The 15,587-nt window shown below is 45.4% G+C and overlaps 1 long non-coding RNA gene and 1 pseudogene across 2 annotated transcripts in view; one reads left to right on the top strand and one right to left on the bottom strand.

Moving 5' to 3' along the window:
- The window catches only part of LOC308631356, a 33,576-nt gene that overhangs the window by 16,819 nt on the left and 1,170 nt on the right, over positions 1-15,587 (bottom strand). The window lies entirely within an intron of this gene.
- Positions 2,763-5,345, top strand: LOC308631304 (atos homolog protein B-like; annotated as a pseudogene). Its single transcript has one exon. The product of its transcript is annotated as an atos homolog protein B-like (transcript).

The following is a 15,587-nucleotide window of genomic DNA, read 5'->3' as shown; positions in this document are numbered from 1 at the left end:
GGCTATGGCTCTCAGCAATATTCCATTCATGGGAAAGGTCCAGAATGGGCACATCTATAGAAACAGAAAGTAGTTGATTCATTGCTTAGGACTAGGGGCACTGGAGAGACTGTGAGGTCACAACTAAACAGCTCAGAGTTACTGACAGAGGTGGTAAAATGTCCTAAAATTGATTATGGTAATGATTATACAACTGTATGATGTACTGAAAAAAATCATTGGGTTGTATCCTTCAAAAGAGTGGATTGCGGGGCTCGGAATGTGGCTCAGGCGGTAGCGCGCTCGTCTGGCATGCGTGCGGCCGGGGTTCGATCCTCAGCACCACATACCAACAAAGATGTTGTGTCTGCCGAGAACTAAAAAATAAATATTAAAAATTCTCTCTCTCTCTCTCTCTCTCTCTCTCTCTCTCTCTCTCTCTCTCTCCCCCTCTCTCACTCTCTCTTAAAAAAAAACATTAAAAAAATTCAAAAAAAAAAAAGAGTGGATTGCATGGTATATGAGTGGTCCTATTTCTATAAAGCTGTTACTAAAATTTTAAAAATACCCCAGACTTCTCAAATGGCTTTGATTCTGCACACTCTTCCACACCTTCTTGTTCTTTTTGTTCCTCAATAGATTGGATGACACCACCCACATCCAGAAGGGCAGCTCTTCTTTATGCAATTCACTGACTCAAATGCTGATCTCTTCCAGAAATACCCTCAGGGACACATCAGAAAGGTGCCAGCTCTCTCAACCCAGTCAAGCTGACACATAAAGTTAACCAGCACAGCCAAGCAGGTGGCTCAGACCTGTAATCTCAGCTCCTCCGGAGGCTGAGACAGGAGGATGGCAAGTCCAAGGCCAGCCTCAGCAACTTAGGGAGACCCTCAGCAATTTAGCAAGACACTATCTCAAAATAAAAAAATAAAAAGGTCTAGGGAGATAGCTCAGTGGTAAAGCACCCCTGGGTTCAATCCCCAGCACCAAGAAAAAAAATTTTTAATAATTTTTAAAACAAAAAAACTAACCACCATAGCCATTCATCTAGCCACCACACATCTCTTTTCCTTTTTTCTAGAATAGTCTCTCAGACTGGTTGTTCTTCCTGGTGGCTCATGTGGCGACTCTCCTGACCTTTGCTCTCAGCAACTGTCCAGGGCACCTCCCCTGAACCAGAGCCCCAGTGACTGTCCACCAGCAGTGGCTCTTCCAGGCAGTCTGGCAGAGAAGCTATCTTGACAGGTGAGTGTGTAGACTGTCAACTCAAACTGTCTGAGCCCAAGGCCCAACTCTGCTTCTTAGCTGGGTCATCCTGGGCTAGGTTAAGCCAGTCAGTGCCTCCGTTTCCTCAATTATAAAGTGAAGCTGATGAATGGGTTCTCCCTTATGAGACGGCTGTGACCATTAAATAAAATAATGCATGTCAAGTGGCCAGCATGCCTTAAGCCTTCGAGGAAAGTTAGTGACATCTAGATCTGTACCAATGCCCTGTTCTCCAGCCGGGCCATCTCCTCTGTGCTTAGGGTGCTTCACCCCGAGGTCTCTTCTCCACCTACTTCTTCTCCCTTTTTCTTCAGGGCTTCCTCTGCCCACATCATCTGCCCCACCCTCTCAGAGGTCCAGACTCTAGGGCCTCAAGATCATGGATCTCCACTGCTCCTTTCTCAAATATGTCTTTTTGTTGTTCACTGAAATCTTCCTTTAGTAGACAGGCATATTATCTATTTCCCTATTTATTACTCAGGAAGGTTTGGATCCACGTTTAGGGTACCAAAAAATGCTTCATAAACATGACACACCTGAAGCTAAAGAGCCATGCTGTTCTCCTACAGCCAGGTACCACTTAACATGGGGGATACCATCTAAGAAGTGTGACATTAGGCATTTTGTCCTTGTGCAAACACCATAGAGTGTACTTACCCAAACCTAGATAGATGGTATAGCCTACTACACACGAGTCCCTAAATGTGTGTGTGTGTGTGTGTGTGTGTACACACACACACAGACACACACATATATATGTACCTACATACACATGTGCCTATAGACACACGTATATACACACACGTACATAAGATGAAGCCCATCACTCCTAGGGACATGATGGCTAAAACAGGAGATTAGATCAAGCGAGAGAGAGAGAGAGAGAGAGAGAGAGAGAGAGAGAGAGAGATATGCAAGAAGACATGGTATGATATGCATGAAATGTTTGCAGCTGCTGCAGGCAGACCATGGTAGACTGTTTCACAGTCCACATTTTTATATAAGTAGAAGTATAGTCCAGCAATAAAAAGTACAGTAACTACATAAACAAGTAATTTAGGATCATCCTGTAGTACTGTGTGTGGACTGTCCATAATTACATATGCTTTCCCATGAACATCTGGAATGTAGCAGGTTTGTCTGCTCCAACATCACCACCAATGCCTGAGTCAAGCATTGCACCACCACGTCAGGACAGCTACCATGTCACTAGGCAGTAGGAACATTTAAGCTCCACCATCATCGATGGAACCACCACCACACCTGCAGTCCACCATTGACTAAAATGTCATGCAGTACGTGGCTATGTTCAGCCCATGGGAAGGCAGAAGGCAGAGCTGGGTAGAAGGAGCAGGATGGCCCTGGAAGGGTGGCTGAGCTGAAGGATGCTTTCATGGGATTCATTATCCAATTCTGCCTGCATTTGAGTTTGTTTGAAATTCTCTACAGTGAAAAGATTTTTAAATAAATTCAAATAATAAAAGAAACGAGGAAAGGGGACAAGCCCTGGGAAGGGTCCAGCTGAACCCAGGAGCTGCCCAGAATGGTGGCAGTCACCTTGCCAGTGCAGCAGGCATGGACCAGACTGCAAGCTAGGGGAACAAGGCATCAGTCTGGAAGAGGGGACACACATCTAGGCTTGAGGCCCCTTCATCGGGATGTCCCCAGGCCCCCCAACCCAGGCCCAGCATAAAGGCCGTGTGGGGGGCCCCCCTGACCCAAGGGGAGCTTCATGCGCCACGTGCAGGCGGAGCCGTCTCCATCCTCAGAGCCAGAGGCTGGCCCTTCACAGCCTCCAGTCAGACAGGGGATCCTCCAGGGTGGCCTGCTCATGGGCTACAGCCCAGCAGGGGGGGCAGCATCCCCCGGGGTCTACCAGGGAGGTAATGCCACCTCACCTTGGACTTCAGGGGCCCGAAGACCCCCCTGGCTCCCATCAAATGCTTCCTGCAATACTTTGCACACCAGAGACTGGGCTTCCCCAGATCCAGGGGGACAGGGGTCCCTGGGGGAGTCTCCAGGGCCAGCCCCTTCAGGCCAACACACTTGACACTGATTTGCACAGTCTTGCACAAATAGGGGGCCTCTGCCCTACCAAGCGAAGGCTGCTTCCCGCTGGAGAAGCCCTGGATGTCAGCTCTGAGGATGAGGGGCCAGCCCCTCGGAGGCGCCGGGGAACCCTGGGCCACCCTCCTGCTGCCAACAGTTCTGATGCCAAAGCCACACCCTTCTGGAGCCACCTGCTGCCCGGGCCCAAGGAGCCTGTTTTGGACTCAAGAGACTGCAGTCCTGTGGGGCGGAGGCTGAAAGGTGCCCATCGCCTGAAGCTGAGCTCCCTTCGAAGCCTCCGGAGGGACCAGGCCTGCTGAGCCCCCTCAGTGCCTCCCCTGTTCCTACTCCGGCTGTCAGCCATACCCTGCTGGGCAACTTTGAGGAATCACTGTTGCGAGGACGCTTTGCACCATCTGGCCACATTGAGGGCTTCACAGCCGAGATTAGAGCTAGTGGGTCCTACTGTCCCCAGCATGTCACGCTGCCTGTCACTGTCACCTTCTTTGATGTTTCTGAGCAAAATGCCCCGGCCCCCCTTCCTGGGTGTCGTGGACCTGAATCCCCTGGGGAGGAAGGGTTACAGCGTGCCCAAGGTGGGCACCATTCAAGTGACCTTATTTAACCCCAACCAGACTGTGGTGAAGATGTTCCTTGTGACCTTTGACTTCTCGGACATGCCTGCTGCCCACATGACCTTCTTGCGCCATCGCCTCTTTTTGGTGCCTGTGGGTGAGGAGGGAAATGCTAGTCCCACCCACCGCCTCCTCTGCTACTTGCTGCATCTCAGGTTCCGGAGCTCCCGCTCAGGCCGATTAAGCCTACATGGAGATATCCGCCTGCTTTTTTCCCCGACGGAGCCTGGAGCTGGACACAGGGCTCCCCTATGAACTGCAGGCCGTAACTGAGGCCCCCCACAATCCACGTTATTCTCCTTTTCCCCGATTGCCAATTCTCGGAACCTAGGTGGGCCAAAAGCCTGCCCATCCTGCTCCATCCTGGACAGAGTAAACACGTGGAGAAATGGCGAAAACCCCTTAGGATTGAATTAAAGTCCTCACCACGCTCATGCCCAAATTGATTATTTGGGTATTTAAAGCTTCTGATCCTTCCACACCCTGCCCTACTCTGGGTACTCCATGTGCCTGTTCCCTCCCTTGGGTGTCCCAGGCCAGCTTAGGTAGTACAGAGGAACCAGAGCTACCCTGAGATTGTCCCAAGTCCCCAGGCAAGTCATGCCAGCATTGCCTCCCTGTCCTGGGCAGGGGCCACTTCTTATTTTATTTATTTTTAATTTATAATTTATTCAAATTGGATTGCCTTGGTAACCTCCCAGACCTGATAATTGGCATCATCCTTCCTCCTTTCTCACTCTCAAATATTGCTCCAAATTCAGGAGTTGAAGAGGCTGAAGTGTGGGGGCAGGGAGAAAACTGCTCTTCCTCAGCTGAGGACAGAGGGATTATCCCAGAGGGACTGAGTCACTAGCCAAAGACTCAGCTTCCCCTGTCCTTCCCTGTTACCTTCCCTTCCCCTACCCTTCAATCCATCTTTGAAAGCCAACTTATGTGAGTGTGTGTGTGTGTATGTGTGTGTGTGTGAGCAAGCACAAGCTTGTGTTTGTGATATTTGTGAGAAAAAGAGTGTGCATGCATGCACACACACAGGGGCTCCAGACTCAGTTGTCCCTTTCCTCTTGCCTATATCTCCTTACTTTGGGTCCTGACTGAGGAAGGTGTCCAGGGACAGAGTCAGGGCCAAGGACTGGGATGTCTCCTCTCACCTGGCCAGATTCTGACCCACCTACCTCAGCTGGGATAAGGGGCATCCCTCAAACTCAGTTATGTGGCTCCCAATTACCCTGTTCCCCACTCCAGACTCAGACCCAGCCTCAGCCCTTGACTCCTGGGACATGACTGAGGGGAACAAGCATTTGCTGAAACTTGAAAAAAACAAAAACAAAATGAAACAAACAAAAAAACAGGAAAAATTGTACCTGGTACTTTTTTTTTAGGAAAATAAATTTTAAAAATAATAAATTCTTGTTTGGAAACTTGAAAAAAAAATTCAAATAACCAGTCAAATATTTTTAAAAGAAGGAAGGGGGGGGGGGAAAGAATGGGAGAGAATGAGCCAGTCCTGTCCTTAAGGCCTCAAGTTGTTAAAGAGGCCAGAAATGAATTGTAGCTTCCCTCCTTAAACCTGTGTGTCTCCAGGTCCCACCCAGCCTGCATCCCTCATGCATCTTGCCCACACTGCAACCTCTGTTCTGCAGCTGGGAGAAAACAGACAGCGGGATAGAGGAGACACATGGGCATGGTTAATCAGTAATTGTTATTGTGGTTTTGGTTTTCAGTCATTTCTTTTTTGATGGGGTAGGGGGAGTGGGTCCAAAGACCACTGAAGGAGATCCTTAGCATAGGACATTCACCTCTGGGGCTCCAATCATGCAGACTATTGGCTCCCCTCATTTCACATTCCAGTTCCTGCCAGATTTATGCGGCTCCTGACATTTTCAGATCAAGACCCTTCTGATTCAGATATGCACGTGGCTTGTGTATTAGAGAGTCACTGCATCAGGTGAAAAGGGCACACATCACCCCTTTGTGTGTGTGTGTTTCTGGAGATTGAACCCAGTAGAGCTCTACCTTTGAGCTACATCCCCAGCATGTTTTTATTTTTTATTTTGAAACAAGTCCTCCCTAAATTGGCCTTGCTACATTGCTGAGGCTGGCCTTGAACTTGTGACTCTTGTCTCAGCCTCCTGAGTGGCTAGGATTGCAGGTATGTGCCACCACGCCTGGCTCATATAACCTCTTTCTAAGGACCAAATAAAGCCCTGTACCTGGTCAGATCCATGGCTCCTCATTTTAGTCAGCTAATTCACTGCTGTAACTAAAAGACCCGACCAGAACAACTTTAGAGGAGGAAAAGTTGGTTTGGAGGCTCAAGGTTTCAGAGGTCTCAGTCCACAGACAGCTGGCTCCATTCTTCAGGGATCAAGGTGAGGCAGGACATCACGCCAGGGGGAAGCAGCTCACATAATGATCAGAGAGCAAAGAGAGAGGTCTCCACTCACCAGATACAAATATATATCCCAAAGCCACACCCCAACTCCCCATCTCCTCCAGCCACACCTCACCTGCATCCAGCTACCAGTTAATCCCATCTGGGACTAATTCACTGATTGAGTTAAGGCCCTTACAATCTGATCGTTTCCCTCCTGAACCTTTTCACATTGTCTCACACGTGAGCTTTTTGGGGACAACTCACATACAAACCATAACACTCCTCAGGTAAATTTTTTATTTTGTACCAGGGATTGAACTCAGGGGCACTCAATCACTAAGCCACATCCTCAGCCCTATTTTGTATTTATTTAGAGACATGGTCTCACCGAGTTGCTTAGTGCCTCATTATTGCTAAGGCTGGCTTTGAACTCATGATCCTCCTGCCTCAGCCTCCCAAGTTACTGGGATTACAGGCATACACCACCATGCCCAGCTCTCATTTAAACTGAACCTCTATAGAGCCAATATTGAGCCGATATTGTTTCTTCTTATCTATTCCAAAGTCCCAGTCCCAGCCAATATCAAGCCCTAGGAAATGTCCAGAGTGGACTTGTAATGCCAGATTCGTGGGACCCCAATAGACCTCCAGGAGCCGAATCCGATGCAAACACAAAAGAGTCTTTATTGCAAGCTCGAGTCTGGACTCACAGCCGTTCCTGACGCAGTGGTCCCGAGGAGTGAGTCCTGGCCCTTAGTTCAGTGAGATTTTATAGGTTTTGGGGGATACTCTATGTGTCACAACATCACACAGCAAATCATTTCACACCGTGGGAAAATCAAACAACAACTCTTAACATTGATTAGCACATTCATTGGCAGGAACAAGTTGGGTAAGGGTGATTGGTTAGTTCAAGTGGTAGATACATTTGAACTGATAGGTTTAGGCCTCCAGGGGTTGCAAGAGTGTATATGCTAAACTGCAGGGTTGCCTAAGCCTGTTATCAATCACCGAAACTACTGGGAAGGTCACCTGGTACTTAAGGTATCTTCCCTGTCTCACTCTGATTGGTTGTTGCTAGGGTCCAAAATTAGGCCTCAAGCATTCTTTTGATCTTTTCAGAAACTTGCATTTGCTGAGTCAAGGACATCTGGTACGAACAGGGTAGCTATGTGCCTAGGAACAGGTTTTCCAAGGACAAGGGTCATCCCTCCCGCCTTGGACAGGCTTTACCCTGAGGCACAGGCTGTTTTTTCAAAAATGGAGTCACACCAGTTTCTCAGACTCCAGCTCTCTCTATCCTGACCACTCTACCCCCACCACACAACCCCCACCACCACTGCCCTCTCCCATCCGGCTGAGTTTCTAACTAACTTCAGAAAACAATCAATTATGGAGGGTTTAATAATCACCAATGAAGGAAATTCAAATTTGGTTTCTTTTCTTTTGCCTTTAATATTTTGGTAATCTAGAAAAGGTAACAAGAGAGTCTGGCTACTAAGTAATCAAAAAGAAAGAAAGAAAGAAGGAAACAGAACAAAAGAAAAAACTAACAGACTTCATTTGTTTGCCCACAAATGTCCTCTGAGCATCTGCTGTGGCCATTGCTGTGTAAATCCCAAGCAATACCACATGAACAAGGACTCAGATTGCCTCCTATCCTATTGCACTTTCTTGTAGGCCTAGAAAGACCAGGAGAATAGAGATGCAAGTCTGAAAATTCTGCCTATTAAAATACCCATCCATGTAAAGGTGATTAAAGAGGACATTGTGAATAAGAATAATAAAAACGACTACTTGAACCATCACTATGTATTATGGGTTGAATTCTGTCCCCTCGGAACTCATATGTTAGGGTATGAAGTGTTGAACCATCAACACTTCAAAATGTGCCCTGTGTATTGGAACTAGTGTAGTTGCAGACATAATCAGCTTCGAGGAGGTTTTGGCTTGGGATATTTTGTTAGGGCAACATTAGCAAACTAATTAATACACTATCTCATAGGTATGGTGCCAAATGATTTCATAGATTATTTCATTGAACCCTCATAGCAACCTATTAATGTGGATCATACCCATTTTACAGAAGAATACACTGAGCCAGAAGAAAGCTAAGCAACTTTCTCAAGGTCAAGTTGCTCAAACCAAAATAGAAGAGTGATATTCAAAGCTTAGGGCTCAAGGAAACCCAACTTCCACATTCAATCTACTCCAACTGGGTAAATCCACATCTTTCTTCTCTTTCAATTCTTGTTCTAAATAGATGTTGTCTCCTGATTGGCTTGATAAAATACTTCCATCTCCTACTTGGTAGTCATATTGCTGCATTTACTTGTTCTAAGTCTTTGCAAGCAGAAGGAACTAGTAAGTCATAATGATTATGCCATATACGGTACCTCCTACCTCCTTATTTAGCAACAAATTGGAAGCCAATTCTTCTATCCCTGTGACCTCTCTGTATACTGTAATGCCAGATTCGTGGGACCCCAACAGACCTCCAGGAGCCGAATCCAATGCAATCACACAAGAGTCTTTATTGCAAGCTCGAGCCTGGACTCACAACCGTTTCTGATGCAGTGGTCCCCATAGGAGTGAGTCCTGGCCCTTAGTTCAGTGAGAATTTATAGAAATTTTTTGGGGGGATACTCTATGCATCACAACGTCACACAGCAAATAATTTCATACCACAGGAAAATCAAACAACAACTCTTAACATTGATTAGCACATTCACTGGTGGGTAAGGGTGATTGGTTAGTTCAAGTGGTGGACACCTTTGAACTGATTCATTTAGGCCAAGAAGAGTTGCAAAAGTGTATATACTAAACTGCAGGGTGGCCTATTCCTGTTATCAATCACCCAAACTACTGGGAGGGTCACCTGGTATTTCAGGTATCTTCCCTGTCTCACTCTGATTGGTGGTTGCTATGGTCCAAAATTAGGCCTCAGGCCCAGGAACTTGCATTTGCTGAGTCAAGGACCCAGCAGGATAGCTTATGTGCCTAGGAACGGGTTTTCCAAGGACAAGGGTCACCTCCTGCCCCCTTTGGACAGGCCCTGCTCTGAGGTACAGGCTGGTTTTTCAAAAATGGAGTCACATCAAGTTTCTCATTACAACCTACAACCTCTGATGCATGCATACACACACACACACACACCAGCCATAACAGTACACACTCTTCATGTTATTTGTTTTTAATTTGTGTTTTAATTTGCTGTTTAATTTGTGGTTTTGCCCAAAACTCATCACTCGGTTGTATGAAGACTCCATATCTCAGACTCTCAGTTGTGCCCAGCCTAAAACGGAAGCTTTCAGAGGACAGGCCATGACTGTTTAAAAGCCACTAATTACCCAGTTAAACTGAGTATAATAAGTTCAAGGTCCTACCAGCAGGCCAGGAGCTGGAGTGGAATCTCTGCTGATAAACTTCCTGGAGTTCCAGACAGCTCAAGGTCTGCGAAACTGTGAACCCTGCTTTGGGTTCATGGTCAATACATGTCTGTATTCCTTGCATTCTGATCCTGGACCACGGAAATGGCACTGAATACCACTCCTGTTCTCCTTGAGTAAGTACAAAGCCATCCCAGATAAGATAGAAAAGAAAAAAATTAGTGAAGGAGTAGACCATTTTTTTCTCAGATTAGAATGGTCTATAGATTATATCCTCAAAAGTTGCATTGGGGTGTGTGTGTGTGTGTTGTGTGTGTGTCTCCACATGTGCATGTGTGTTTCATTTGCTAATCTTGAAAGCTGAAAATATTTTAGGTCATTTGGATAACCACCTTCTAATCTGGCTCTGGAACATGTTCCATTTCTCCAAAGGCATCAGAACCAAGTCCCACCACTGACATTGGCATTTGCTGGTGGGAAAAAGATGGGAGGTGGACTTGATCCTGAGATAATGGGGAAAAGCTGCATGAAGACTGAGTGACACGCTGCCTCATCACAAAAGTGAAGGTTTCATGGTTCCATTTTGTTTTGCGAGTGATGTAAGGAATTTTCGTAGGAAATTTTGATTGTACCCAATTTTGATATGGCAAGCTAACTATAAAACTAACCACTACACAAGACATAAGTCCACTGTAGTTTTAAAAGTAGTGGAAGGATTAAATCACATCAAACTTGTGCACGCCCAGCTCAAAAACCTTGCACCCTGACAGTTAAACCATAATCACAGCAGAAGTATTGATTTATTTCCAGCAACACATCAGCCTGACATTAACCAACACAGTAAATTAATGTTGTCATTGTGCATTTTTGAGGTTGGTAGCTTTGGTTGACTTTATTTACATTTTTGATGGATTTCACAGTGACATAAGCATATGGAATTTCGACCTTAATATGTTTGTACAAATTAAGGTTACATTACAATTAACATATTTTAAGTCCAACAATAAGAGTCTATTGGAATTGCTTTTATTTTAAGAATCCAAAAATCTGTGTCTTATAACAACTTTCTGATGACTAGAAAGAAAGTAGCTTGAGGAAAGGCATTTTTTCCAAATTCACATAAGTTTGCCCTGCGACCTGATGGCGGTGAGCCAGCTTTTACCACCTCTCCCTGCTGACCTGTGATGAAACCCAGGTGCCACCAGCTCCGTGATTTTATTTCACCTTTTCAAGGCTCAAATGCCTCATATTAAACCTGCTTCAAGCAATTAACATTCTTTCTCTTTCCCCTTATTCCATTTCCCAACCTACCTCTTCTCTCTCCCTCCTACATCTGGATCTACCAATGCTGCCTTCTAACCAACAACAGATCACTCTTTCTGGTTAATCTCATTCTCCAAAATTCAAACAGTTTCTGAGCTATCCATTGTAGGAACATGCCAGATCTCATACTCCAAGAAGACAGGAGGGCTCCAGCCCAAAATTGCATTTATGGAGCTCTCTCTGTTCTGCCCTATCTGTCTGGATCGGCTCCAGAGCCTCCTAAACATCAATTCATAAAACTATTAACTTATATGCTGCTCACACATGGATACAAATCATTCTGAGTCACAGTTGGCTCCTGCTCCTTTAATAGTCAGCCTTAGGGTCATTGGAGACTCTAGTTAAATTACCACTGCAAGAGGCACCACTACCAAATTTTAACTCTTAAAGCAGCATGTGGTTTGACCCTCCAAATCATCCTAACTTTTGCTCCATAAGAAACTTCATATAAAACCTAGAAAAACATTGTGCAAAAAGGATATGTCAAGAGAGCGGTTACTTCGACCAAAGGAAGAGGCTGGGATGGGAAGGAGCAGGAGGTAAGTTCTTACCTGTAACACTGGGCTGTTTCCTAACAAAATCTTCAATAATGATGGCAAAATGTTAACATGCATTCCACGAGTGTGGAGAGTACATATAGCTGCTAGATTAACTTCTGTTCTTTGTACAAAATATGCTATAATTAACATTTTAAAATGGAAAAAGGAAAATTATTATGCACTTGACGGGAAGATCACATTCTGATTAATCGTCAGAGAAGTTGCAGGACATCCTTTGATGAACCTAAAAGTCACCAACTTCTGCATTGGCTGTATTTCATCTCCCAGGGATCCTGAAGGCAGCTGCCTGTTGGATCTGGGTGATTTTTGCAGCTCAGGCAAGAGTCCGGATGGCATGAGCAACGTCGCCAAGGCTGGGGTGACGAATAAGTGAACCCTCCATGTGTGGTTATACAGTATGGCCCTCCACCCAAGATTTTGCTTCCCCCAGGCCCGATCCCCATTGTTAAATTCAGCCAGCATCTACTTCTCCCCCTTCCGGGAAAGGAGGCGTGTTTTGAATGGTGTATCTATTCTGCCACCTAGCCTTCAGCGAAGTCACTACCGCAAAGCTACCATAAGGGGCTCCTCCACAGACCTGAGTCTTGCTGAACTTCCCTTACCTAGAGGGTGACCTGAGAACTGGGTGCTCTTTCTTGAAGGTCAGCATATCTTCATTTGGGACTCAGCAGCATTAGTATGTTCTGGGAAAGGGACTGAAGTCAATGTCATGAGGTCTTGAAAATGGAATCCATGGTGTAAAATAAGTTTCTCTGAGACAATGGAAAGAGCAACACATAGAAGAGACTGAGGAAAAGCCCCTTGGCTGGTGTTATTCCCTCCTAACCAGAAGAACCCATAATATTTTGTGTACTGTTAAAAAGCCTAGCTTCTCTAAATTGTGTTATCAGGCATCTCCTTGCCCAGGAAATCACTAAGAAACTCACAGAAAATGACCACAGGTAAGGATTCGGAAACTTTATAAAATAAAAATGCCATTTGCCTCTTGAAACCAATTGTGCTGATAAATACCACAAATTTTTGACCCAGTCCCATGTTTTGAAACTTGGTTTTAATACAGAGTTAATGTTTTAAAGGAAAGGGAGGAGTGATCTCTGGGAAAACAGGACACAAGAGGATGATATTGAAATCCTTACCTCTCCAAGCAAGATATGGCTAAAAGATACAGTAGCTCATCTGTGCCACAGTAGGAAAGTTCGTAGCTGCAAAAATGAATCAGTAGCAAAGCAGGTCTCTGGGGAGGGCACCAAGCACCTGCCTCTGACATTAGTATCTGCATGATTAAATGAGCCCTCCCCAATGAAACTCATTGATGCAAACCTTTTGTTTTCCAGAAGCAAACTTCTAAAGGTATTTGTGAAGAGTCCTGGACCTTCAGAATGGAGGACAGGAGGAACGGAATCAGCAGAGGCTTGCAGGCAAGCCAGCCCCACCACCCCATACCTTCCCCCTCCACTGATCTGTATTATTTACGGACTCCTTGAGGCAAAACTCACACTGCCAATCCCCAATCTTTAGGGAAAAAAAATCATTCTAGAACATCCCAGGGTGCCAAGAATTTCTCTTGTGTCTTTGGGAAACTTCACCTGAGCCCTAGGACAGTAGCTCTAGTCTTTGAATTCCTCTAGACCTAAACCCATTTTGAAGGGGAAATAAAGAATGGTGACTTACAGGTTATGAAAAAAACCTAGGTGCCTGTCAATAGATGAATGGGTAAAGAAAATATGAGATAACACACACACACACACACACACACACACACACACACACAATGGAGTTTTACTCATCCTTAAAAAATGAAATTGCATCATTTGCAGCGAAATGTATGGAACAAGAGAACATGCTAAGAAAGATAAGCTCAGAAAGTCAAGGGTTGTTAGTTTTCTCTCATATGTGAAAGCTAAAAAGGAAAGGAAAGGGACATGATGAAGATAGAAGAGAGACCAGGAGGATGGGGATCAGTGGACGCAGGAAAGGAGGTAAAGAAGAAGTCCAAGGGAATGGAATAGGTCAATGTATGCTATGTGCATGTGTGAGTATATCAGAATGAATCCTCCTTATGCATAATTATAACCCAACAATAAAAATCTAAAAAAAAAATCAGTGGCTTATCGCTGACAGTCTTAAGCAGAGTGATCTCTCCCCATACCCCTGTCTTCCCTTAAGAACCAGCTCCCACCACATTCTCTTCTTCCTTCTCTCTACCCTTCTTCCTTTCCCCTGTCCTCACACAGTCAGCCACTGGAAATCAGTTGTACAAAAAGAGGTGTCACTTGACACCATCTTCTGGGAATTCAGGGTGTCTAGAACTAGGCAACTTATGTTCCTTCCAAAGGACACCCAATTTCCCCATTCATCTCAAATGCTACCAGTGTACCCACAGTGAGCAGAGCTGCTGGGGCCCTGCAGAAAGGGATCACACACCATGCACTGTTCTTCTAGTCTGAACTGGACACACATGAGGAAATAACACATGACTTCCCTCACTTCTAAAATGCTTCAACCAAATTTTTGAATATTAATTTGCTCCCTGCTTCCCAAGACTCCAGACAGAAGGGAGAAGCAATTGGAATCAGCCTTACTAATTTTTTCTTTAATTTAATCATCACACACACAGTTCCTCCTCCCTCTCCCAGCCAACGCCTAAAACTCCTTTGGCAATAGGAGCAAAAGCACAACTTTAAACTTTGGGCTTGTTTTAAAATGTGCCTTTCGGCAAGTAGATAAGTAAGGAGAGAGACCGGGATCTGGGGGTGTGAACAGCATCCAGTGAGATGTTCCCGAATTGAACTAGCAAGAGAAATATTTTTTTTAAAAGCAATCCACCAGACAGAATTCTTGTCATAGATAAGGGTGCAGTCTAGTGGCAAACTTCATGAAATGCAGCCCCTTCTCCAAAGGAGTGTTAGAGAACTTCCAAAGGGAGGAAGGGAAATGTAAAATAGGTAACAGCCCCACCCCAAGTACTCACAAAAGGGTCACTGCTCACTGGTCATTTTCTGACCTGCCTGTGTCTTCCATAGCCCACCTATCATGTCAATTTCGGAAAATACCACCTTCCTTCTATCAGGGCTTTAGTTTTTCTTCATTTTCCTAAGAAAAGAAGGGGACCGCAGTGCCTAATAGACTGGCTGAAGTATCAGGTGGCACAAAAAGTTTGTTGTCAGGATCTCTGCTGAGCAGGTCCCATGGCCCTGAAATCAAAGATCCCTGGGATGTGTCTGTTTGCACCCATTACTCTTAGGACAAGTTCTCCCCTGGTCTGGCACCCATTTCCTTAAGGAATGGTCCAGCCCAACAGAAATACCTCTTTAAAACAGCATGAAGGGTGGGTGTCACTCCAATCTGCCTTCCTTCCATCTAAAAACTCTACACAAGGACACCTTAGAGCACCAGACAAGGTTTACAGATCTAGCAATGTTTCCTCCAAAGAGGGTCTCAGCAACTCACTACTCCCCAACAATGCTGTTGGATGATGTCCCTTCCTGCAAGCACACAGCATGCACACACACATACACACAACCCCCTGACCACTTCTTGACCACATGACCAAAGACAGTCACCCTACTAGAAAGAAACTCCATTCCCAGACTTTCTGGCAGGAAGTGGGGGAAATTCAGGTTTTCTTTCTTTTCTTTTGCTTCTTCTTCCTCTTTTTTTTTTTTTTTTTTAACTCACCACCCATCACCGACAACTGTACATTACTGGTCCCCCAAACAAACACACACACACACACACACACACACACACACCCCTTACATGGTAACTCAGATACTAGCCGACAGTAGTTTTCCAAAGCTTGGGAAGAATTTCTTGGGCATGGTATATATCTAGTTAGCTAATAAGAAAATGCATATTTCTCCAGCCAGTATCTTGGCTAGTTAAGGGACAGGAGGGGAGGGGACACCAAGTCACTCTCATTGTGTTCACTTTGCTCCGAAGAATTCTCCCTTCCACTTGCCCCTCCACGTCCTCCCCTTCTCAGCAGCTCCAGCTTGTCCCCCAAAGC

This window comes from Spermophilus citellus, assembly GCF_964194105.1.
Source record: "Spermophilus citellus genome assembly, chromosome: 11".
Taxonomy (NCBI): Eukaryota; Metazoa; Chordata; class Mammalia; order Rodentia; family Sciuridae; genus Spermophilus; species Spermophilus citellus.
The sequence above is the reverse complement of the archived record's forward strand: the minus strand, read 5'-3'. Positions and strand labels throughout refer to the sequence as shown.